Source organism: Notamacropus eugenii, chromosome 6, assembly GCF_028372415.1.
Source record: "Notamacropus eugenii isolate mMacEug1 chromosome 6, mMacEug1.pri_v2, whole genome shotgun sequence".
In the NCBI taxonomy this organism is placed as follows: domain Eukaryota; kingdom Metazoa; phylum Chordata; class Mammalia; order Diprotodontia; family Macropodidae; genus Notamacropus; species Notamacropus eugenii.
The window spans coordinates 358,451,707-358,478,949 of NC_092877.1; positions in this window are offsets into that span (position 1 = coordinate 358,451,707).

Here is a 27,243-nt window from a genome sequence, read left to right on the forward strand (position 1 = left end):
ACTTTTTTGTATTTTTTTGGATAACAGACTTTTCATAGATTTTGCTTGGATCCAAGTAAGTTCCACTAAGCACAAAGATGAATGTGTTTCCAATCAATTAATTTGCAATCATTATCTTCCTGGATGGAATATAAGTTCCTTAAAGTTAGGGACTTTTTTTAATCTTTGTTTCTTTAATGACTAACATAATACCTGACAAATCATAGGCACTTTAAAAGCATCTTGATTGCTTGATTGCACAGCAAGTATTTCAACAACTGGGTTTTATTTGTGTTATTTCATCTTGGTTTTTGAAAGCAAAATCTGTGTGTTTGAGTACTGTAGAAAACAATGTAGATTGAGTAGAATTGTGTGGATATATAATAGAATTACCTTCTGCCCAATGGAGAGGACTAGTTTGTTTTAGGTGGTACTAATCTGATGACATAAACTTTGTCTGTCTAAGTCCCATGCATTGACCTGTACTTCCAGAATGGAACAGGTGTTCCAACAGGGCCAAAGCTCCCTTTACTTAGACTTATCCATATTGCAAGTTAGAACCCTTAGGATATTTTAATTAGGTGAGATCTTCTACTGAAGGCAGAAATATTCTATTTGAAAGCTAATAGGTTAATTTAAAGGACTTTAGACCCCAGAAATGAGAGGAAACTGTTTTTGAGTACATCAAGTTGCTTTCAGAGATTGGAGGTTAATCCATTAACATACAAGGACCTTTTCCTGAATGACATTTGGGTCAATGAGAGTTTATTTCACAAGGAGTTAGAAAGTTGAAGGCTATCAGGCACAACCCAGACCACTATATCATAAAATTAAACCTGGAAAAGACTTCAGAAGCCGTCGTGTTCAGACTCCTCAGTTTATAGAAGACCAAATGAGGCCCAGGGAGTATAACCAATTTCTCCAAGATCAGGTTCACAGAGATGGAATATAAGTGTATTCATTCTGTTCAAGGTTCTCAGGAGAGAACCAGTAGCCAGGCTGGATTAGCAGACCTCATACTTTGGGAGGTGCCAGAAAATAACAATAGCAACCTGGTATGAACTTCCCCAGATGTGAGAACAAAGCTGGGTAAGGAACCCAAATGCAGTTCAAGCATGGTCTGAATTGTCTATGAGCCCATTACCTTGTCTCTCTTAGGCATACAGAAATAAACTCAGAAGAATATTCTGCTAAATTCCTTTTTAGTCAAAATCACACACACACACACACACAAACACACATACACGTCGAGCCAGTTTGCAATGTTTTCATACTTATGCAATAAATTAATTCTTGCAGTATGTCTTATAAGAAAATGTTATTAGGTAATAACAATACTTAGATAACCCAATGACATAGTATTGTTGTGAAATTCAGACTGTATAAGATGTATAAAGTACATTAAATAGCAATTATTACAATTACTGTTAATTCAGAGTAAAAAATCTATATGATGATATTCTGCTTCAATCAATAACTACATTAGTGTTTTATAAACTTATTTTTCAGTAGAATGTAAGCCCATTTTTTTTCAAAAGAAAATATATGCGTTTCTTTCAATTAAAGAAGTGGGCTACTCAGGATGAAAACAATGTTGCATTTTGCCTTTAGACATGGTCCTTGTGTTGCTTGGTTTTCCTTAACTGGTGGGGAAGGTTCACTGAGTGGTAGTAGCATAATGGATATAACTAGATATAACTGAGGGAAAACAAAAAGTATCTGTGAAATCCACAAAGGATAGAAGAGACAGAGACAGAGACAGACACAATAAGAGCCAGGGGATTACATAGAAAGAGATAGAGACAGAGAGAGATACATCAGGAGAGGAGAGAAAGAAAAGAGAGGAGAAGGGAAGGGAAGGGAAGGGACAATTAGGAAGGGGAGAAGAGGAGACGGGAGAGAGATGTAACTTTTAGATAATAATTTCTTTTAATTTTTGTCTTTTTATGTCTAACCACTAAATGTCTTGAACGTAGTAAGCGCTTAGTAAACACTTGTTAAAATTAAATTGAAGTGCATGGCATACCTAAGTCCTACGTTTCAATTATTACTTTCTTCTTAAAGAAAAAATATTGTCTTAAGGTTTCTACTAAATTTTCCATGCTTAAAAACAAAATGTTCTCAAACTGAAAAAAAAATAGTGTTAACTACTTAGAACACAGTCTATTTTCTTAGAAATTTTATTTTAGAAGGTAAGTCATTAAGGACTCACCTTTCTAAAAAGATTTCATTTTGTCCCAAATGAGAGAGAGGGCTTAACATTATCTGTTGGCAGATTATTAAAAAAAAAAAATTACAAATTTTGTTCTAATGTCTTATGAATAGTTACCTTTGAATAACATCAGGGTATACTAAGCTATATATTTTAAAAGAAACATTAATAGTCGCTGTTCAGAGTATTCATTTATTGCATACATTTATTCTCTGAAAAACATGCACCCCATCATTACTATCTGAAATATAGCCATCAGCTTTTACCTGGGCTTTTCTACATCAAGTATAACCTTGTTATTCACACGGTCAAAAAAGTGGCAGATTTAAATGACATTCACACAATGTTTGACATTCTTTTTTTTTTCTTAATGAAAGCCTTTTCCAAACAAAGCAGCTTTCAAAAATGTGTCATTTCATCTGCTTATTTGGATGTTTGGCATTCCACTGATGTGAGTTAGAATAAAAGTGTAGAAATAATAGAAAGGTGAAAATAGGGAATAAAAGCTCCTTAGAAAAGAGGATCTGAAAATCATAGATATTTAGCAATTCACCTAGACTAAGGTATTTAATTTAATTTGTTATATTTTGATTAACAAGAATCTTTTAAAAATAATTTGTCTCTATCTCTGATCCTCCAATTGAGCATATTGACAAAAATAAATAAAAACAACATCCTCAATCTATAGACCAATAGTTTAGTGAAATAAATTTCCCTATTATCCATATATGAAAATGTTGTCTCTTAATTTTAAGGTCATCACTTTTCTAAGAAAATGTAAGTGATATATTTTGTTTTTATTCTTTTGGACTTGTGATTTATCATTTCATTGATTTATTCAAAACTCTTTCTTTGCAATATTGATTATCATTGAACAGGTTATTCTCCTAGTTCTTATTACTATTCTCTGTATAGAGTTCTGAAATAGCGTTTTTCATTGTTTCTTATAGCGCAATAATATTGTATTACATTCATAGGCGACAATTAGTTTAGTCATTACCCCATAAGACAGATTCTTCATTTCCAGTTTTAGGCTACCATGGAAAGAATTGCTGTAAATATTTGTGTGCATAAATATCTCTTTATATTTTCCTTTGATTTCCTTAGGGTGTAAATTTAATATGGCTGGGGCAAAGGGTACACAAAGTTTTGTTAACTTTCTATGTATACCCAAATTGACTTCTAGAATGACTAGTTCAGATGGTACTTTCTCCTAAACAAGGGTTACAAATTACAAGTTTGTAGCCCAATCTATTTCTTTTGATGTCCTATTCCTTGTTTAAGTTATGCAAAATGTTATTAAATATATCACTTTTGAGTCCATAATGACAAATTTCCCTATCATTTTTCTGCAGATAAATTATCCAAACACAAGTTTGTTCTAATGTGACAGAAAGTTACTTATTAAGATTGATTAAGTCCTTAGAAATAAGACGTTCCCTTGTCCTTCAGGAAGAAGAAATGAAATGAAATGTTAATTCCTTTCTAGCTCTAGGAGAAATGTGAGTCAAAGACAAACAAGCAAACAAACAAAAAAGATGAAAATAAAGCAGAAGCAGAGATCATAGATGAGCTTACACTGATAATTTGATTTCACCAGTGATGTGTTGGTATTTTTAGAATTAAGAAGGAGAGCACAAATGGAAAGATGAACAGCTTTCTATATTTCTCAGATTCAGGTTTCTTATTGTGTGGCGTCACTGGTTACTCTGGTATATTATGATAAATAATTAATCAGATACTCTTTCAAATGGAAATACCAAACTGTATCCATTCCACTTCATTAATACTATGAACTATATTACCTGCCTTTAGAAGTTAAGTATGCATGCCAAATTTCCACTGGAACTGTAAACTTGAGATATATCCTACAAATCTAAAACTTCAGCTAAGGTAAACTTAATTTATTCTGTATGCTAAAGAAAATATTGATGAGAACAACAAAGTTAACATCAGTAATTGCTAATGAATTACTAATTTTGAATCAATTACTCAGTAATTATTTATTAAGCACTTAGTATGTACTAAACATTGTGCTTAGTTCTCAGACACATACACCAGGAATAAAACATTTCCAACTCACAAGGAATTTATTATAATCGAATGTAGAATATAAGAAGTATGTGCATGCACACAAACATGCACACATATAATTAACTTTTATGTATACATACTTGTCTCTTATACATGTGCTGTATACATGCATATATGTGTATCTATATGTGTGTTCATCCTTCATTACCGAAGAACATCAGGCCATCAGAGAAATAATGACATGATTTACACTTGACTTTGTTTTGAGTGAGGGAGGGCTGTGCAGGTCACCAGCCTCACTTTTCCTCCAGAGCCATCTGAATCCAGTGACCAGATAGTCATCAGGATGACTGGAGATGACCCAGGATGAGGCAGTTGGGGTTAAGTGACTTGCCTAAGGTCACACAGCTAGTGAGTGTCAAATGTATGAGGTGAGATTTGACCTCAGGTCCTCCTGACTCCTGTACTGGTGCTCTATCCACTGTACCACCTAGCTGCTCAACTGTATCTATATGTATATAATTTATAAATGTATAAACATATATATATATATACACACATGTATATCTGTATGTGTACACACATATACATACTGCATAAATATAAAGTAGTTAAATATGAAAGTCATCTAGAAGGAAAAGCATCAGTTTTTGATGGAGAGGTTCAAGAAAGGCTTCATGCAGAAAATGTTGCTGGAGTTTAGCCTTAAAAGAAGTATCCTCTGAAGGAGGGAATATACAAGGCATGAGGGGTCACCTAGTACAAAGGAAGACAAATGAGAGATGGAGTTTTAAGTGCTGAGGAGCAGAGAGAAAGCCAGATGGACTAGAACTTGGAATACAAAAAGGGTAGTAATTCACAATGAGTCTGGAAAGATAGGTCAAGGCCAGCTTATGTATGACTTGAAAAACCAATTAAAGTAATTTACATTTTATCCTAAAGAACACATGTAACCAGTGAGTTTAGTAAATAACATGTCATATGAGAGTTTGTGGTCATATGAGAGCTTAAAGAAAATCACATATTCTGCAGTGGAGAGACTTGAAGGAGGGAGATCAGTGTACAGCACATTAAAATAATCTAGGTGACAGCTGATAAGAGTCTGAACTACAGTGGTAGCTGTGTGCAAAATGAGGAGAAATATATATAACAGTTTTTTTTTTTTTCTGGGGGACAAAAGGTATGAGAATTTACATGGATTGCAGTTCCAATATGGCTTAATAGTGTGATGTAGCCATCAAAGCTAATGCAAATTTGGCCTGAAAAATTGACCTGAATAGATTTCAGGAGGCAATTTTCTACTCATGTACAGAAAAGACTCAGAAAGACATCATCGCTAATTTGAATCTTTGAACAAATCTAATATGGAGAAGGTGTCCGATTGTTGTTCTATTAGCTCAAAGAGGCAGAAATAGCAGCAATTCATGCCAGGAGTGATGAGCCCAATCTAATTTCAGTATCAGAAAAAAAAATGACCTAACAATTACAACTCCTCCCATAAGATATGGGCTGCCTCTGGAGCTAATAGCTTGTCCTTCCCTGGAGGTCTTCAATGACAAGAGAAATTAATACTTTTGAAATACCCTGGAAATTCATTTTGCTGATGGCTTGGTTTAAATGACCACTGAGGTTCCTTCCAGCTCTTCCATTCTATAATTGTTAAGAACAATACTTCAATATTTTAATGTGTTATTGTGGGTATTGCTCCTGTCCAACCTTGCACATCTCGGTCCAGGCAAGTATCATCATGTACTTTTCTTGTCCATGTTATCCATCAGGTATTTACATAACCCACCAGGGACCCTCCCCAATATTCTTCTATGTTACTTTGTAGTGATGTAATTATGGGACTCTTTACACATAGTCCCTCATTCTTGCTACATAAGTGCCTCAGATTTGTTTTTTTTTTTTTTACCATATATTTCTTGAATGATATCTCTTATATCTCTCCATGTAGACAAATGAACATTGGTGATATATTTCAGTACACTTAATGATACCATTACTCTTGAAAACAGTTTTAATCCTTAGAAAATTGTGGAACACTTTGATTTTAGCATCATTCACTGAATAGCAGCATAAAAAGTCATATCTTTAGTTTATGATAAGAGATATCTTGGAAAAAATTTTAAATTAGTGTTCAATTTTCCACATGTAATATTTTCCTTATTGGTTTATTGTCAATTTTTGCTACATATCTAAAATGAATAAATTAAAGGACAGAGTTATGGAGAAACCTGTGCAACTGAGTGCTCTAGTATAGAAAGAAGGCTTTCTCCATTGTTTTCTATATGAATGTGTAGCTAGCTCTTTAAAGTAAACATGAATTTCTTTGAATAGATGGAGCTTGATGCAATCATTGCAAAATCACCCACAAATGTAACCACCTAGAGAATTTCATCATGTAGGGGACCTACCTTGACTTTACTTGGACTCAGCGTAAGGTGTCCAAACAGAACCAAACATTTTTAGAAGCATATGTCTCCTTACTCACCTCAGTTGATATTAATTACCAAGGAGATAATCATTGAACAGAGAGATTTCCATGATTTATAATACCAGAGAATATTTTATTAGCATAATTTATTATACACATGGGAAAAGACTTGCATGGATAAAGAACTTCTGTTGGAAAAGGTTGTTCCAAAATCAAGAATAATTAAACATAATGGATCCTCTATTCTTCTCTTGAACTCCAAACTCATGACTGAGAAAATATAGTCCCTTGAACAAAATATTGTACATAAGTCTGAGTATTTCTCCTCTTGTCTTCACCAATTATAATATTGACATGTGTTGAAAGCTTTTATATTTAAAATGTAGACTCTGCTCTCTCTCTCTCTCTCTCTCTCTCTCTCTCTCTCTCTCTCTCTCTCTCTCTCTCTCTCTCTCTCTCTCTCCCCCTCTCTCCCTCCCTCTCCTATGAAAGAAATGCGCAGTGATTGCCCAGTTCTTTAAGTAATTAAGTCGGACTTCAATAGTAATAAAATATGTGTGTATTTGACATTTTGTTACTATTGAATTGAATCTGTATGTGTATATATATATGTGTGTGTGTGTGTGTGTGTGTGTGTGTGTGTGTATACATATGTATATTAAACCAAATCTACTGTATGATGAATAGGATATGGACAATATGATTAAATACCAGTATATATGTATGTAGGGCATCTAGGTAGCAAAGTGAATAAAGTTCTGAGTCTGGAGTCAAGGATACTCATCTTTGTTATTTCAATGTGGCCTCAGACTCTTACTAACTGTGTGACTCTGCGCAAGTCACTTAACCATGTCTGCCTCATTTTCCGCTTTTGTAAAATGAGCTGGAGAAGGAAATGACAAATCACTGCAGTATCTCTGCCAAGAAAACCCTAAATGGGATCATGAAGATAAAAAAAAAAAAAAACCTGAACAATCAAACATGTGTGTGTATACATATGTTTGTATGTGTGTGCGTGTGTATATGAATTTGTAAGACAATTAATGGTAGGCTATCCTCATTATACTACATTTAGAATTCTGTGGTCAGATTTGGGCAGCAAAAATTTTGTAGGTGACTAGTCATAAAGTGTGAATTTATAGAAAGGTCACCAGAATAGTGAAGAGATTAGAATTTAAGCTTATGAAGATGCGTTGATAGGACAGAAATTTTAGTCTGGGAGAAAGAATTATGGGTATATCATATTCTTCAAGTCTTTTCATTCTTCTTTAATTTGTTCTTTTTTTATGCTCCTTTCCAAAGTTCTTCAAATATTTTTTCTCTATGAATCCTAAAGAACCTCATATCTTATTCTTTTTCTTTCATCAGCTCATTTCTATGCTTCAAAACTCCTTCTTTCTTTACCTATTCTCTCTTTAATTCCTTTTTTGGAAAGATTACATGGCCCTCTTTAACAAAATCAGTCCCTAAAATAGGGTGATCGGTGCTCTCCCCTCGTGGTCCCTTCTGGGAGATTTCCCTTGATATTCCTTCTCTCATCTATAGTCACTCCTTGTGAACGGATTCCTTTTCTACTGCTAACAAAGATATCTATGTCACTCCCCACCTTAAAACAATTTTAATTTGATCCTACCATTCTCCAAAACCATCTTATACTAATTCATTCTTTAAAACCACTCCCGTCAAATACCATCTGTTCTACTTGTCTCTACTTCCTCATCTCCCACTCATTTCATGTCTACTAAGGATTAGGTTCTCAAGTTCCTAAAGCTCTCTAAATGTCTTCATCTCATGACCAGTTCTTAGACCTTACCCTACTTGACAGGTATATATCTTTTGAAATTTTACACACCTCTTCCTTCTGTGTACACTTTCAATTACTGGCTTCTATTAAACTCCTCACTTCTAAATTTTATAATTTGTATCTATATTGGAACTTTCAAGTAAAATTTAAACTTCTTTAGGGCACAATTATTCTTGTGTGTGTGCCCAACACCTATCACAGTGCATTTTTTTGTAAGACATATTTAAACATTAGTTGAATTGTTATAAACATAAAATTCAGTCATTAACAAAATTTTGATAACATATAGTTACTGATTAATAAATATTTACTTAATGGAATTGAGATATTGGATTTATTTTTCTTGACTCAGAGGGAAAAACTAAGATAACAACTATGTAAATGTCATGAAGGAATATTTTAAATCAATATAAAGAAGAATTTCCTTTTATTTTAGACAACTCAAAATAGGGTAGACTTCACCTTGCAGAATGGAAAACCACTTGTTATTTATATAGACATGTTTCATATTTTCTGAATATTATTTTAAAAATGGCCTCTCATATACCTTCCCACTCTAACATTTTAGGATTCTCTTTGTTCAGACATAATAAATTATGTTCTAGAATACTGTGGGCAGAATTCAAATCCCTGCAATTCATAGAGGTTAATCAAGTAACAGGGTCAATGCAGGTATTTCTCTCCTTTTTCCAACATGTCCTATAATTAATTTATTTTTCTATTTCATGAAAAGCAAACACTTCATTCTTGAAACTCATATGCGACATTGTACATTTCTTGATAAATGGTAAGCTGATAACTTGGGATTGTTTCCCCCTTCTTGGAACACATTGTTCTAAAGAGGTAAACATGAATATTCAAGTGTTTTTGAAGAGCTTAAAGTTACAGGAAAATATTATCTGAGTTTGCAAATGGGAGATGAAGGGAAAAATTTTCCTTGATGAATGTTTATTACTTTATTGGGCACATATGGATTAAGATGGTATCTTGTTCATAATAACCAAAGTAAATACAGAAAAAGAAACATAAAAGCATCAGTTTTGCTTGAAAAATAGTGAGCTATCATGTTTTGCTTTAATGTAGGCTGCCCTAAAGTACTGACTTTAACATAAAGCTAGAAAGGTAGATTGAGTCACTACCAGTGAGGATCTTGAATTCTAGTGGAAGGAATTTGGATTTTGTCCGACAGACACTAGTAAACTTCACAAAAATCATGAAAAAAGGGAAAACTTCTAAAAAAAACTGAGAAGGTCATAAGCTCCATTTTCAAAAAGTGGAACGAGATATAAATTTCAGAAATTCTCATACAAACCAAAAGTCTAATGTCAATCCCAAGCAGAATTTTAAATAGCTTTTAAGGAAGGCAGGGAGACCCAGAGGGAGGGACAGAAAGAGAAAGATGACAAAGGAAAAAGGAAAAAGGGAAAGAGATAAAAGGGAAAAATTATTAATATGGACCTTGAGAATTCTTGCATATTTAATGAAACTAGGAAAACTAGAATTTAAATGAAAAGTTTATTCTGGATGTTTCTTTTTTTTTTTTTTTTTATGGAGACATCAGTGCTACATCTTTTTCTCTGACTAGTCAAATAAAATGCCTTAATTAATTAACTATAGAGAGATGATTGATTACTGAAACTTACCATAAGTTTACCAAGAAGTCTTGCAAACTCACATAATGTACTTTTTCAATTAAGTGATTTATACCTTCAGATAGGGTACAATGAAGAGACAGTTAGGTACCACATATCAATTAAGTATCTACTATGTGTCAAGGGTTCTCCTAAATAGTGGGAATACTACAAAAAAAGACATCAGCACTTCCTCAAGGAGTTCACAGTCTAATGTGGCAGACAAAAAGCAAACACAAAATAATATGATAAATTAGAATACAATGCAGTATGATATGATACACTATAACATGATACATCATTAATATACTATAAATTCATATATATATGGAATGGTCTCAGCGAGAAGGAACATATATTTCTAACTTTATGTTAAACTCAATACTTCAGGGAAGCCTACATTGCAGCAAAAAATAATTGCTCACTATATCTTTTTTGCATTCACTGTATTTATTCATCAAGGTACAATATTATTATTGATGATAATACATCAGATTTACATAGTACTTTAAAGTCTACCCAACACTTGACACAGAGTTAACCACCTATGACTATCCCTATAGTCCTATGAGCTGAGTTTTCTGATAATTTATAACTTATAGATAAGGAATGCAAAGCTCAGAGAGGTTAAATTGCTTCTCCAGGGTAATCCAACTAGAAATATTAGGTATCTGGATGCTGTGTTCTCCAATTCAGCACGCTAAGTAGTAGATAATACTACCTCACATGTTGGCAAAAATTATTCATATTTTTGATAACAAGAAAGACAGATGACTTCCCTTTTTTTTTTTTGTCTAATGCATTGCTAGTTCTTGTCTTGCCTGCCTCCACAACACTTCTTATATACATCCCCTTCTCTATATTAATGTTACAAGCACATCCAGGGCCATTTTCTGTCATCCTGACTAAGGTCTTGCACTGTACTCAGATTATGTTGGAAGAGAGAGTGAGACTATTAACTAACCCTACACAACCCTGCCCCACTTAAAGACAATTTAGTTCTAAATCAAGACATCACCCTTCTGATGTCATTGATCCTCTAAGAGAATGAAAGATCATGAACAACCACCCTGTTATTAACTCTCAAACCATCATCCCTGGATTATTGCAAAAGCCTTCTGGATTGTTTTCCTGACACAAATCTCTCCCAGCTGCAATCTATTCTTTACTTACCCACAAGAATGATTTTCTTCCCCACCACTCCTGACTCTCTCAACTCATTCAATCCTAGTGGCTTGTAATTAGGCACAAGATCAAATATAAAAGGTTCTGCTTTACATTCGAATCCTCCTTTCACCCTGTACCTTTCTTTCCTGCTTCTCCAAAAAAAAAAAAATTATGCCTTACTCTCCATCATGTTCTTCATGATCTACATATTCTGATCTGCTTGATAACCCTCCAAAACGATATTGCATTGCCTTTTCATTGATTATTCTCCCCAATTACAATGTGCCCCTTCCTCCTTCTACCTATCAGATTCCCTTGTTTCCATCAGGACTTTCCTAAAATGCTGTCTTCTATAGTCAGTCTTTTTGGCCTCCCAACACAGACAGACAGACAGACAGACAGACAGACAGACAGACACACACACACACACACACACACACACACACACACACACTATTGTCCACCACCTTCACTTTCAACTGTGACCTCCTTGACGGCATTAATGGTTTATGACCTTTTTTGTATTCCTAGCAATTAACAAGACTTTAATAAAACCTTTTGAATATATGTGTGTGTGTGTGTATAAATCAGTGTTGAACATATGTATTAAAACTTTGATAAATATGCTGAATACTTTTAGGAATGATAGATGTCACAATATTGTTATGGAAGTTACAAAATTCTGCTATATATGAAACAGTGCCTGAAAATTTCTATTATTTCCTTTCTGAAGAAGTGAATAAGCTAAAATTGCTAGGAAAACACTAAATACTATTCACTATCAAAATGAGAAAAACAAGAGGTCATGGTTGACAAACGTGTGAGATCAGAGAGTCCCTAACTGGCCTTGTCAACTTTTATGTCAATTTTTCATAAATCACGCAAACTGGTCACAAATTCATTATGATATTTAGTACTAGCTAAATAATTTGTGATCTCCATCAACTCGTTATAATACAACAATTAATCTATAAGATTTTTTAAATCCAAGTTTTTGTGAAAACTTAATAAGAGGTAGCATTGATATAAGGTTTAAAACTTTACACAGAGGTTTGCATATATTAATTCATTTTATTCTCATAGCAAAGACATGTGTAATTGTTATCCTCGTTTTGCATATGAGGAAAGTGAGGAAAGTAATATTTAAATAATTTTCACAGCATTACAAAGTTGATGCATATATGAGGCAAGTTTTGAACTCAAATCTTTAGTAGTCTAGGCCAGCTTCTCAATTCACTCTACCATCTAGTTTTGTTTAAAGGTAGTCCTGCATGAGTATGAAGAAATACGTTTTTGTCTCATGAAAGAAAAAAGGAACAGACAAAATAGGGGGGCGGAGCCAAGATGAGAGAGTAGAAAGATGGACCTTAGAAGCTCCCCCATATAACCCATAAAATATCTGTAAAGAAAGGACTCTAAACAAATTCTAGAGCAGCAGAAACCACAAAACGACAGATTGAAAGAGATTTCCAGCCCAAAACAGCCTGGAAGGCTGACAGGAAAGGTCTATCGCACTGGGCATGGAGTGGAGCACAGCCCAGTGTGGATCATGCAACGTGGCAGGGACAGGACACAGAAGGGGCTTCAGGGAGCCACTGGCAGCAGCAGTTCCAAAATTGATCAAACCACAAATACCACAGATATCTTCAAAGGTAAGGGAGAAAGCTCCTTCACACAGGAGAAGGGAACACTTCTAGACTGACTGCAGCAGCCACTGCAGAGTCAGCCTTCATTTTTGGAGCCCTCCGTCTAAAGCTGCAGAGAGAACTGAGCATCTTATCTGAATCTAAGCCCTGATCACAGTCGGAGAGGGAGGAGGAGAGCTGGTATGGTGGAAATAGAAAGGGAGGTTCAAAACCTCACTGAAGAAAATAGTTCTTCAAAAATTAGAATGGAGCAGATGGAAGTTAATGACTTTATGAGAAACCAAGAAGTTACAAAATGAAACCAAAAGAATGAAAAAAATAGAAGATATTGTGAAATGCCTCATTGGAAAAACAACTTACCTGGAAAATAGATGGAGGAGAGACAATTTTAAAAATATGGGACTACCTGAAAATCATGATCAAAGAAAGAGCCTAGACATCAACTTTCATGAAATTAATCAAGGGAAATCCCAGGGCAAAATAAATATTGAAAGCATCCACTAATCACCTCCTGAAAGAGTTCAGAAAATAGAAACTCCTAGGAATGTTGTAGCCAAATGCCAGAGTTCCCAGGTCAAAAGATACAATTCAAGTATTGTGGAAATACAATCAGGATAGCACAAAATTTAGCAGCTTCTACATTAAGGGACTGAAGGACTTGGAATGTGATATTCCAGAAATCAAAGGAACTAGGATTTAAACCAAGAATCACCTACTGAACAAAACTAAGTATAATACTTCAGGGAAAAAACGATCACTCAATGAAATAGAGGACTTCCAAACATTCTTGATGAAAAGATAAGAACCAAAGAGAAAATATGACTTTCAAACACAAGAATCAAAAGAAGCATGAAAAGATATAAGGGACTTTCTAAAGGTGAACTTTTTACATTCCTACATGGAAAGATAATATTTATAACTCTTGAGACTTTTTTTAGTATTTGGGTAGTTGGAGCAATTACACAAACACACATATACAAACACACATAGATAGGGAGCACAGGGTGAGTTGAATAGGAAGGGGTGATACTGAAAAAAATAAAACTAAGATGTGAGAGGGGAATATATTGAGAAAGGGAGAAATGGAATGGGGCAAATTATCTTTCATAAAAGAGGCAAGGGGTGAGGCAGAGCCAAGATGGCAGAGTAGAAAGACACACATAATCTAGCTTTTCCCACACAGCCCATAAAATACCTGTAAAAAATGACTCTAAATAAATTCTAGAGCAGCAGAAGCCACAAAAAGACAGAGTGAAACAGATTTCCAGGCCAAGGTAGCCTGGAAGGCTAACAAAAAAGGTCTGTCTCATGGGGCATGGAGGAGAGCACAGCCCACAGAGCCCAGTACAGCCTTGGTGACCCATGGAATCAGGGACAGGACCAGAATAGGCCTCTGGGGCAGAATTCCCAGCAGCAGTGGTGGTTCTCAAATCCCTCAAACCACAAATGCTGAAGACACTTCAAAGGTCAGTGAAAAAGCTTTTTCTCTTGGGTGAGAAGGGAGCAAGATCCTCCCCTAGCCCTGGCCTCGGGCATTTTTGGAGCCCTCTACCTAAAGCTCCTAGGGAAATCAAGCAGCTGATTTGGGTCTCAGTCCTGAGTGGAGGTCCAGGGGTGAAGAAGAGTGCTGGCTGACATAGTAGAGCTGGTGGAGGCACTTGAAAGGAAATTTTACTTGCGAATTCTGGGCAGAAAAGCTTTGGTAGTTCCCAGACCAGAATGCAGGCCAAGAGAGGAGGAAATTCCTCTCTCTTGATTGTGCAACCTTGGAGGAACTGAGAACTTACAGGTTCCCAGAGTATACCACCCTCTTGACGAAGAACCCAAAAGTGAAGTAACTGACTGAGAAAATGCCCACAAAAGGGAAAAAAATAAGACCTATAGAAGGTTAATTTCTTGGTGAACAAGTATTTTCTTCCATCACACACACACACACACACACACACACACACATATGTAGACAGAGAGCACAGTGTCAGTTGAATAAGAAGCAATGATTTCTAAAAAAAATAAAATTAAGGGGTGAGAGAGGAATACATTGTGAGGAGAAAGGGAGAAAAGGAATGGGGCAAATTATCATTCATAAAAGAGGCAAGAAAAAGCTTTTTCAATGGAGGAGAAAAGGGAGGAGGTGAGAAGGAAAAAGTGATGCTTACTCTCTTCACATTTGGCTTAAGGAGGGAATAACATGCTCACACAATTTGGCATGAAAATCTGTATTACACTACAGGAAAGTAGGGGAGAAGGGGACAAGTAAGGCCTGCGGGGGATGATAGAAGGGAGAGCAAATGGGAGAAGGGAGTAATTAGAAGCCACACTTTTGGGAAGTAACAAGGCCAAAAGAGAGAATAGAATAAATGGGGGCAGGATAGGATGGAGGAAACTACAGTTAATCTTACACAACATGACTATTATGGAAGTCTTTTGCAAAACTACATATATATACATAGCTTATATTGAATTGCTTGCCATCTCAGTGGGGATGGGTAGAGAGGGAGGAAGGGAGAGAAGTTGGAAATCAAAGTTTTAGGAACGAATGTTGAAAACTATTTTTGCATACAACTGAGAAATAAGAAATATAGGTAATGGGGTATAGAAATCAATCTTGCCCTACAAGAAAGGAGAGAAAATGGGGATAAGGGAAGGGAGAGGTGTGATAGAAGGGAGGGCATATTGAAGGAAGGGGTAATCAGAGTACAAGGCATTATGGGGTGGAGGGATGAGGAGAAATTTTGAAACTCAAAATTTTGTGGAAATGAATGTTAAAAACTAAAAATAAAAAAAAATAACATTAAAAGAAGAAAAAAGTTGGCATTTTGAAATTCTTCTTTAACAAGGTCAGTATTTTATTGCTTTTTGGTAAATACGCAGAAGAAATAGTTAAATAGGGATCTCACAAAATCCTATGTCTTGGTGTGGGGACTGAAGATGTGGCCAATGCAGTGGTATAGGATAGGAAAACATTGTATTGCTGTTTACTGTTGTGCTGTTGTTAATTTTTTTTATATCATGGAAGTAAGTAAAAGGGATAAGAAATAGTGATTCAACTATTCAATAAGTTCTTTATCAATCAAACTTTCATTTAATAAGGGTGGAGGGATTTAGGATGTCAAATTTAAGAGTTCTGGCAGGAAAAGAATACTAAGTATCCATCTAAAGCCTTATTTTCTAAAGTTCTTTGTCTCAGACTTGCTTTACCTTTTAACAAATTATTGAAAACCCCAAAGAACTTTTGTTTATGGTGGTTTTATCTATTAATATTTACCTATTAGAAAATAAACTATAATTATATTATTATGAAAATAATTTCAACATCATAAACCCCTTGAAAAAGTATAAAGGAGCCTCAGAAGTTCACAGAACATAATTTAAGAGGTGTTAATCCAAAGGACAAAGAAAGGCAAATTAGAGAACTAGATGGGATAATTGTTCTAGAATCAACAGTCCAGGGATGAAATCTCACCTCTAACAGTTACTACCTGTGAGACTTTATACATATCATTTCATATGTGTAAGCCTTAGTTCAAACCTATTTTTTAGACTAATTTATTTATTTTTAGTTTAAAGCATTCAGTTCCACAAGTTTTTGAGTTCCAAATTTTCTTCCATTTCCCTCCCTCCCACTTCCCTAAGATGGTGTGCAATCTGATAAAGACTCTAAAATATATATTCATATTTAACATAATTTCACATGACTCATGTTGTGAAGAAGAATTATAACCAATGGAATGAACCATGAGAAAGAAGAAACAAAACCAAAAAAAAAGAGAGAGAGAGAGAGAGCAATTAGTAGGTTTTGATCTGCATACAGACTCCATAATTCTTGCTCTGGATGTGGATAGCATTTTCCGTCATGAGCATTTTGGAGTTATCTTAGAACCCTGCATTGCTGAAAGAGCTGAGTCAATCAAAGTTAATCATCCCATAAGGTGTCTATAACTGTGTACAATGTTCTCCTGATTCTGCTCGCCTAACTCAGCATCAGTTCATAGAAGTCTTTTCAGGTTCTTCTGAAGTCCTCTTGCTCATCATTTTTTTATACCACAATAGTATTGCATTATATTCATATAGCACAACTTGCTCAACCATTCCCCAATTGATGGCCATCTCCTTAATTTCAATTCTTTCCTACTATATAAAAGAGATGCTATAGATATTCTTTGTTGATGTGAATCCTTTCTCCATTTGTATGATTCCTTTGGGATATAGGCTTAGAAGATAATTCAATCTTCTGTAAAAGGAAGGGACTTGTGAGGTGGATAAGATGACCTATTACGAATTTCATCTTAGCCACAAATGTACAATCTAATGAAATATAAGAAGACAGGCATTCAATATTTAGGTGGATGGAGAAGAAGAGGAAGAGGTAGAAGAAGAAGAAGAAGAAGAAGAAGAAGAAGAAGAAGAAGAAGAAGAAGAAGAAGAAGAAGAAGAAGAAGAAGAAGAAGGAGGAGGAGGAGGAGGAGGAGAAGAAGAAAAAGGAGGAGAAAAGGAGAACAAGGAGAGAAAGAAGAAGAACAAGAGGAAGAAGAAGAGGAAGCAAGGAAGGAAGAAAGGAAGGAAAAAAGGAAGGAAGGAAAGAAGAAGCAATCTAAGAGGAGGGAAACCAACAAAACACAAAGTTGGCAGGCATAAAGTGCAGGGATTGATAGGAAAGGAAAACGTTATTAGGTGACTGCACATGCCTGTGCACACTTTCCTTTAAAAAAAAGAAAAATTATTTCTTTACTTTAGTTTTCAACATTTATTTTCTCAAGATGTTGAGTTCCAAGTTTTCTCCCCGTCTTTCCCCTCCACCACTCAGAAATGCCATGCTTTCTGATTACCCCTTCCCCCAATCTACTCTCCCTTCTATCACACCTCTCTCTTCCCTTATCCCCAACATCTCTCTTTCCTTGTAGGGCAAGATAGATTTCTATAGCCTATTGTCTGTATTTCTTCTTTCCCAGTTGCATGTAAAAACAATTCTCAACATTCATTCCTTAAACTTTGAATTTCAACTTCCCTCCCTTCGTCCCTCCTCACCCATCCCCACTGAGAAGGCAAGCAAATCAATATAGGCTATATATGTGTAGTTTTGCTAAAGAATTTCATAATAGCCATGTTGCAAAAGACTAGTTATACTTTCTTCTATCCTATTCTTCTCCCCATTTATTCTGTTCTGTCTTCAGACCTTGTTCCTGCCCTAAAGTGATTCCTTCTTACTCCCTCATCCCATTTGCACTTCTTTCTATTATCCCTCTACCCCACTTATCCCCTTCTCACCTACTTCCCTAAGATAGATTTTCATACCAAATTGAGTATGCATTTTATTTCCTCCTTAAAGCAAATGTGATGAGAGTAAGCTTCATTTTTCCCTCTCACCTCCCCACTTTTCCTCTCCATTGAAAAAGCTTTTGCTTGCTTCTTTCATGAGAGATAAACTGCTCCATTCGATTTCTCCATTTTTTCTCTCTCAATATATTCCTCTCACCCCTTGATTTTATTTGTGTAGATATCATCCCTTCCTATTCAACTCACCCTGTGCTCTCTGTCTATGTGTGTGTGTGTGTGTGTGTGTGTGTGTGTTTGTCCAATCCCTCTAACTATCCAAATAGTGAGAAAAGTTTCAAGAAGTGCAAATATTATCTTCCCATGTAGGAATATAAACAGTTCAACATTAGTAAGTCCCTTATGATTTCCTCTTCCTGCTTACTTTTTCATGCCACTCTTGATTCTTGTGTTTGAAGTCAGTTTTTCTATTCAGCTCTGGTCTTTTCATCAAGAATGCTTGAAAGTCCTCTATTTTATTGAAAGACCATTTTTCTCCTGAAGTATTATACTCGGTTTTGCTCAGTAGGTGATTCTTGGTTTTAATCCTAGTTCCTTTGACTTCTGGGAATATCATATTCAAAGCCCTTTGATCCCTTAATATAGAAGTTGCTAGATGTGTTATTCTGATTGTATTTCTACAATACTAGAATTGTTCCTTTCTGGCAGCTTGCAATATTTTCTCCTTGACCAGGGAACTCTGGAATTTGGCTACAATATTTCTAGGAATATTTATTTTCAGATTTCTTTCAAGAGGTTACTGATATATTCTTTCAATATTTATTTTACTCTCTGGTTCTAGAATATCAGGGCAATTTTTTTTGATAATTTCATGAAAGATGATATCTAGGCTCTTTTTTTTGATCATGGCTTTGAGGTAGTAATAATTTTAAAAGTGTCTCTCCTGGATCTATTTTCCAGGTCAGTTGTTTTTCCAATGAGATATTTCACATTATCTTCTATTTTTTCAGCTTTTGGTTTGGTTTTATAATTTCTTGGTTTTTCATAAAGTCATTATCTTCCACCTGCTCCATTCTAATTTCTAAAGAACTATTTTCTTCAGTGTGATTTTGAACCTCTTTTTCCATTTTGCTAATTCTGCTTCTTACAGAACTCTTCTCCTCGTTGACTTTTTGGGTATGCTTTCCTAACTGAGTTACTCTCTTTTCAAAGGTGCTATTTTCTTCATCATTATTCTGGGTCTCCTTTAGCAAGCTGTTGACTTGCTTTTAATGATTTTCTTGCATTGCTCTCACTTCTCTTCCCAATTTTTCTTCCATCTCTCTTACTTGATTTTCAAAATTCTTTTCGAGCTTTTCCATGGCCTGAAACCATTACTTATTTATTTTGGAGGTTTTGGATGCAGAAGGCTTGCCTTTTATGTCTTCCTCCAATAGTATGCATTGTTCTTCCTCATCTGAAGGAATGGAAGAAAATACCTGCTTACCAAGAAAGTAGCCTCCTATAGTCTTATTTTTCCCCTTTTTTTGGGCATTTTCCCAGCCAGTTATTTGACTTTTGAGTCCTTTGTCAAGAGGAGGGTATATTCAGGGGATCTGCGAAATCTCAGTTCCTCCAGGGTGGGACAATCAAGGAAGAGGAGTTTACTCCTCTCCTGGCCTATTCTCTGGTCTGGGAACTACCACAGGTTTTCTGCCCAGGAACTGCAAGTAGAATTATCTTTCCAGAGCCTCCACCAACTCCACCATGTCAGCACTCTTCCTCAGCAGGATCATCACTCAGGGTTGAGACCTGGCTCAGTGATTCAGTTCCTTCAGGGACTTTAAGCTGGAGGGCTCCATAAATGGATGCTGCTGTTGTGACCCTCCCCTGGGGCCTGGGCTAGGGGAGGTCCCTACTCCCTTCTCATCCAGCTGTCAAAGCTTTCTCACTGACCTTTGAGGCTATGCTTAGTGGTTGTTGGTTGAGGGACCTGGAAACTGCAACTGCTTCTAGGGATTCCACCTCAGAGGCCTGCTCTGGTCCTGTTCCTGCTGTGGGCCCAAGGCTGGGCTGGACTCTGTGGGCTGCACTCAGCTCCACATGCTGTGCAATAGACTTTTCCTTTTGGCCTTCCAGGCTGCCTTGGGCTGGAAATCTCTTTCACTCTGTTACTTTGTGGCTTCTGCTGCTCTAGAATTTGTTTAGATTTATTTTTTACAAGTATTTAATGAGATGTGGGGAAAGAGAATAGGTACCTCTTTCTTCTCCACCATCTTGGCTGTGCTGCCCACTCCTTCCTTTTGGTGGTAAGTCAATTTTCCTTCCTTTTTTTTCCTTCTTTTTCCTTCTCCCTTTCCTCCTCTTTTCATCTTTGTTTTCATCTGCCTCCTCTTTTTCTTCTTTCTCCTTCTCCTTCCTTTTCCCTTTTCCTTTCCCTTCCTCTTTTTATTCTTCTTCCTCCTGTTCCTTCTCCTCTTCCTCCTCTTCTTCTTCTTTTTCTTTTCCTTTTCATTTATGTAGTGTTCCTTTTCATTTCTTAAAATTTATCTTGATCTTTTGTTGTATTCACAAAGAATATTGTTTTCCCCGACAAAAGTACAATCTTCCTATCTTTATCTGAAGTCGTTCTATTTATCATTTAATTTTGTATAGTGTCTCCCCTTTTAAAACATATAACAGTGAATTTTGCTTTGTGAAATTTTTATTTTACATGTGTGAAGATTAAGAATTTATTTCTCCCAGTGACATTAATCCAGTAATTGATTATATTTGAGCCTAATCATCATTCCCTTGGGGAAAACTCTTTGGTTCCTGAAAATTCATGTCAAGCATATTCAATGTTGAAGAGGAGACAGATTTTCTAAAATTCTGATCTTGGACAAAACCCAAAGTGCTAAAATCAGAGAATGACAGTGAAAAAAAATAGCTTTGTTCTAGCCTTGCCAAATTTTCACACATACTGTCAATCTTACTGTTTGGGTCTGATTTATGCACACAGTTAAGAAGAAAAGTTACATTGATCATAAAAATTCCAACTTCTAGGTCATTAATATTATTTAAAGTCACTTTTCCCCTTGGCATTTTGGCTTCCATAATTTTGCCTCGTTCATCCCCAAAGATCAAATCCCTTTTCTTAAAATGACAAGAAAAGTTAATACTTATATTTCAAAAAGCTCACATTTTAAAATGCAAAGCTATGTGAGGGTGAGGGAAAAGAGAAAAAAATATAGGAGAAAATATTTTTGTAAGATATAATCAGAAAAGCTAGAAGGGATTACAGGTTTCATCTAGGCCAATCAGCTATTTGTAAGGATGAGGTACCTGAGTTCCAGGGAAGTAAACTGATTTGCTTGTTCATACTAAGAGAATTAAAATAAGCCAATGGTATTTAGCTCTCTATGTTTATGACTCCAAGGAAGTCTAGTGTAGTATAAAGAGGAGTGGCTTTGAAGGAAAGGGACCTAGGTTCAAATTCTGCCTTTTGAACTTCTTACTTGTTTGATTGTTGACCTTTCACATCTTCTTAGCTATGTTGTATGCAACCAGACAGATTTTGACTAGATGAATTCTAGTATTTTATCAAGTCTAATTCCCACAAGATTGTAATTATATCTAGTAGAACACTATTAAAAGATGACAAAAGATAAATTTAATTGTGTTTTAATTACTTTAAAATATTTCAATCTTGTTTTTCTACTCTCTCACCACTTGGAATACTTTTAGCATTTCCTGCAACTTACTGTTGTTACTTAATCCTTTATCATTTTCAACGGTAATTAGATTTTTATAGCCCCTCGGAAAAAAATGACAATAAACACCATTTATTGAGCACTTAATGTGTCCAAAGAACTACAATGCATTCTGAGAATACAAAGATAAAAATTAATAGTTTCTATTTGAAAAGAAGTGATGGTTTTACTGAGCTCACAGATATATCATGTAAACAAATGAGTGCAATCAAAGATAATCAGAATAGAGCCAGAACGCTAAAATAAGGAAATGGGATGGCTCATGGAAGACTTCACAAAATAACATGAGCCTAAGATTAGTCTGGAAAGCATTTTGACATTCTGAGTCATAGATATGAAAATAAAGTATGCCTGAGAGATGAGCAGTGGCCTTTATGAAGGCAGAGATAAAAGATCTAATATGAAGTTCAATAATCATTCAATAAACTCTGCTATTAGTGGAGTTTTCCTGGAGCACAGAATGTGTAAAGAAGAGTAATGGGAAGGAAAGCTGAAAAGGCAAGATGTTTGTAGACCCCTGAGGGTTCTAAAGAACCAGCTGGTGAGTTTTGCTTTATTTTTTAATGCTAATTGTGAACTTAAAATCACTAGTGCATAAAAATATTTCAGTATACAAAAGTACAACAAAGCAAAAAATAAAAAAAGTAAGTATTAACAGTTGTGACTTGCAGATTTTCTTAAGACTTATGTGTTTAAATCCAAGAAGTTAGTAACAACATTTTACCATTTGTATCCCTATTTTTACCCTTTTTCATTTCGTTGAATTTTAAAATGCTTTATTGATGCTCTTGTTTGCATTATTTATTACTGCACATATATAGCACAAAAAGAAACAGATCAACCTTTGGCCATGTCTAAAAAGGCATATCTACATATATATATCAGGTTTATACTACCTTTTTCACTAGGTGGAGATCTGTTTGTTCATCAGCTTTGTCATATTACTACAGCTTGTTATATTGGTCAGAGTAATAAGGTCGTTCAACATTGTTGTTCTTCATAGTACTAGTTTTATTTTCATAAATTTCTCTCCTCATGCTAATTTGTTTCCTTTTGCATCATTTGAGAAACATATTCTTATGCTGCTTTTAATATGTTATATTCATTACTTCTTATGCTATTGTAGTCTTCTCTTACATTCATATAACATAGTTTATTAAAATAAGCACAGTTTATGGGCATACATTTTTGTCTCCAGAATTTTTCTATCAAAAAAAGGTTGCAAAAATACACACATGTAAACAACCATGTATTTAGATATACAGATCCTGTTTTTCCAATCTCCATATCTTATTTTGTGCTGTAAGGCTTAACAGTGTTATTGCTGAATCATAGAGTTTACATAGCATATCTTTGGGGGATATGGACCCAACTTGATTCCAGAAATTTTTCAGATCTCTAGCAATATTGTATTCTGTTGCCTGTCCTCTCTGAATTGCTATAATATCTTCTGCATTTCCTTTCTATTGGTCAACTCACCAACCTAATAAGTGTAAGATAAAACTTTAAAGTTGTTTAATTTGTATTTCTCTAATTATTGATATGTATGTTTTTCATATAGTTAGTAAAATATTCCATCTCTTCATGTGAGAACTGCCTTACTGATTACAGAATGAATCACATTATTATATAGTATCAATAATTCTTTATATATTTTGGATAGTGAATATTTTTCAAAAACATGGCTGTGGATATTTTCTCCATTTAATTGCTTACTTTGCAATTTTAATTATATTCATTTTTTCTTCTGCAAAAGTGTTATTAATTTTATAAGATCAAAAAGTTTCCAAATTACCTTCCATGATCACCTCTATCCTTTGATTAGTTCAGTCAAGAAAGAATTATTAAGTACTTACTATACAGCAGACACGATGCTACAATCTGGTAATATAAAGAAAGGGAAAAAAGAAATTCTCTTCCCTCAAGGAGTTTGCAGCTGAAAGTGGGAGATAACAGACAGATACATGCATACAAAATGAGGTATGCAGGATTAAATGGAAGTAATCTCAGAATAAAGGCACTAGCCTTAAGAATTGGGAAAGGAATCTTGAAGAAAGTGGATTTTAGCTGAGACTTGTAAAAAGTCAGGGAATAAAGGAGGTAGAGAAAAGGAAGAAAAGTACTCCAGACATGGAGGACTGACACAGAAAATACTCTTTCAGGAGATAAGAGTATCATGGAAGAGGAAAAGTAAAAGACAGTGTCCCTGGTTGATAGTAGTGGTAAGGAGTTCATAGGAAAGGATTTTAATTTTTTCTGAAAATAGTGGGCACAACTATTGAGTGAAACAGTGAGAGAAGAATTGAAAGCTTTTTTAGAGGCAAATATCATCTTATTCAAATAGTTAAGTTGGATTTTGTAATGAAACCATTGTCATTGGTTTCATTCCTTCAATAGTCTTCAAGGGCAAAAGGTCAGTAGTGAGGGTGATCCACGGCTGATGGTTGCAGAGCTACAATGGCAGAAGCATGAGGACAAATATGTCTTGGATAAAAGAAGATATATAACTAAATTTCTTAATTTTAGGGTCTACGCTTTGAAAGGACAAAAAGGACCGAGCAGGGTTGACTGAACATGCAGGGGTCAGGCAGAATTACAGAGCTGGGGTGCTGAAAGTTGTGGTGGCAATGAAAATGTGGGTATGGAGAAATGAGGCAAAGGGAGGGAGATGGATGGAGATTTATGGTCAGAGTAAAGCATTTCAGACTAAAAAATTAGGGAGAGAATTAGGACTGAATGATCACTTCAAATGGTGAATCAAAGAACAGGCATGCAATATCTTCTTGTCCCACTTTAATTTAGCAGCCATGAAAGAGGAAACAATAAGCCCTGAAGGACATTTCCAGATATGTATCATTATCATCATCATCATTACTAACATTGATATAGTGTCTACCCTGTGCCAGGAACTGTGCTAAGCACTTTGGAATGATTACTTCACTGTATCCTTTCAACAATCCTAGAAGGTAGGTGTTATAATTACTATCTTCATTTTGCAAATTTGGAAACTGAGGCAAACAGGGTATGTGTCTCAGAATCCAAAGGTAGTAATTTGCATGAAACTGGATGTGAACTTTTCTCTGGTTTTTCTCACTCCAGCTATAGAGCTCTGTCTACTATGCCAGGTAGTTCCTTGAGATGGTTATCTTTCTGTTAATGCAAGGAGACAGAAACAATGTAAAAATAATAAATATATGATGGAGAACATAAAAACAGTAAATCACGAGTTCTGGAGGACACAAAAGAAAATGAGTATAGAGCAAGAACACGATTGTTGAAGTGTAAAAATAATAATAATTGATATGCATGGAACACTTGAGTTTTGCCAAATAACTTATACATATTGTCTCATTTGAGGTTGAAGTGGAATTGAGCTTGGAGAACATTGTGTTGTTGTTGTTGTTGTTTTTTTTCCATGAGGAGATATTGACTGAATCACAAGGGTCAGGAGGAGCTAGAGGTTCATGGTATCACAGTCTAGCAGAAAAGAAAAAAAATGATAGTGCTAACAATGGGGATTACCAATAGGTTTGTTTCTTTCTTACATGTCGTCTTTCTTTTCAATCATTTTTCTATTTGGTTTTTGCTATGTCATTGGAAAGTGTGTGGGATGAAAGCAGATGATGGACTGAATGCCTAAGTCACTTTCAATAACAAAGCTTAAGAGGTTTCAATGATCAGAGGAGGGGATGAGAAAAAGGAAAAGACAAAAATGCCCAGACAGGAGGTTATGGATCACTTGCTTTAAGAGGATTAAAAGGAAGGAGAATCATCCATCTCAAAGGTTTATGCACTTCAAGTTATCCCTTATATAAGCTTCAAGGTTCAGGCTCATCAGATGCAGGATTCATTTATAGTAAAATCATCAAAGGGCTAGGAAAATCATTGTTTGCAAAAACTGTGGAATTTTACTAGACATTTTTAAAGAATCAATGTACCCTGGGCTAGATCCTTTACTGTAATAATGTCTTTGTATATCCTTAGTGTCTTTGATCCATGGATAACAAAAGCTCAATGGACCTTTTCCTTTAGAATCCCTTCTGCTTGATACAGAATCACATAAAACTATACACCATGAAGAGGGAGAAATAGAGACAAAAGGTGAAATAACTTTAACTGAAGAGATTTTATTTTATGGCAAGGGGACACAGAAGTAGGCATAGATCTGTGTTTACGTGAGAATGGAGAACTCTTAGTCTAGAAATTCCCTTTAATTATATAGAGTTTTTTCTTCTTCTTTAACGTGATGACTTTAAATAGTTTCCTGGGATGAGAAGTGACTTCCAAATGGTAAAATAGCTTCCAGGAGATGCCTTAGAATCCAAGTCTTCCTGACTCCATAGTTGATCTCCTACTGTCCTTTTGCAGTGGAGGGAAAGCATCTACCAATGAAAACAACATAATCTATACATACACACCCAATACATTTAATTGAACTAACTATTAAGCAATAATCTATCTCATTATTCATCCTGTGCAATGTAAGGAAGAGCCTTGAATGGATGGGAGTCAGAAGATGATTTCACAAAATGCTTCTTCCCCTTACTAGCTATCTGTTTATGGGCATCAATTTATCTCTCTGATCTTCAAGGATCTTATTTGCAAAAGAAGAATTGATTGAACTATATGTTCTTTATTTTAAGACCTAATTTATTCTTTCTCTTTAAAAAAAAAAAGTTGACTTTAAGCATATAATTGCAGCTTTGAGGAAGAATTTTTCCCCCATATATCTCAATCTTAGTACCTAAGGGTAAAACTTTTAGACATGAGGTAAACTCCCTATAACATTCTCCAGCTTTGCTACATTATGTTGGTTCACATGAACTCATAACCAAAGATTTCAGCCATCATAGGTTTGTTTAATTGACTTTTTCAACAAATGACAAAGTATGAAGTGAAGTCATTAAATCATATCTTTAGAAAATTAAACTAGGATATTATATAACATGGTACAAGTTCTCACACAAATTAAAACAGGGATCCTATATAGAGGAAATAAATGTGGACAATATGTATGCACACAGGCATAGACTTGATGGGTTTGTGGAGACACACACAAATCAAGCTCACTGTGGTCAAGATAATTCTTTAGAAAACACCAAGTCAGGGGGTAGAGCCAAGATGGCAGAGTAACAGCATGCACTTTCTAGAGCCCCTAGCCCAGCAAAATACCTATAAAATATGACTCTAAACAAATACTAGAGCTGCAGAACCCACAAAATGACAGAGTGAAGCAAATCTCCAATCCAAGACAGCGTAGAAGGTCACTGGGAAATGTTTTTAGCTCTAATCTGGGAGCAAAGTGCACTCCAGCATGCATAGCACCAGTAC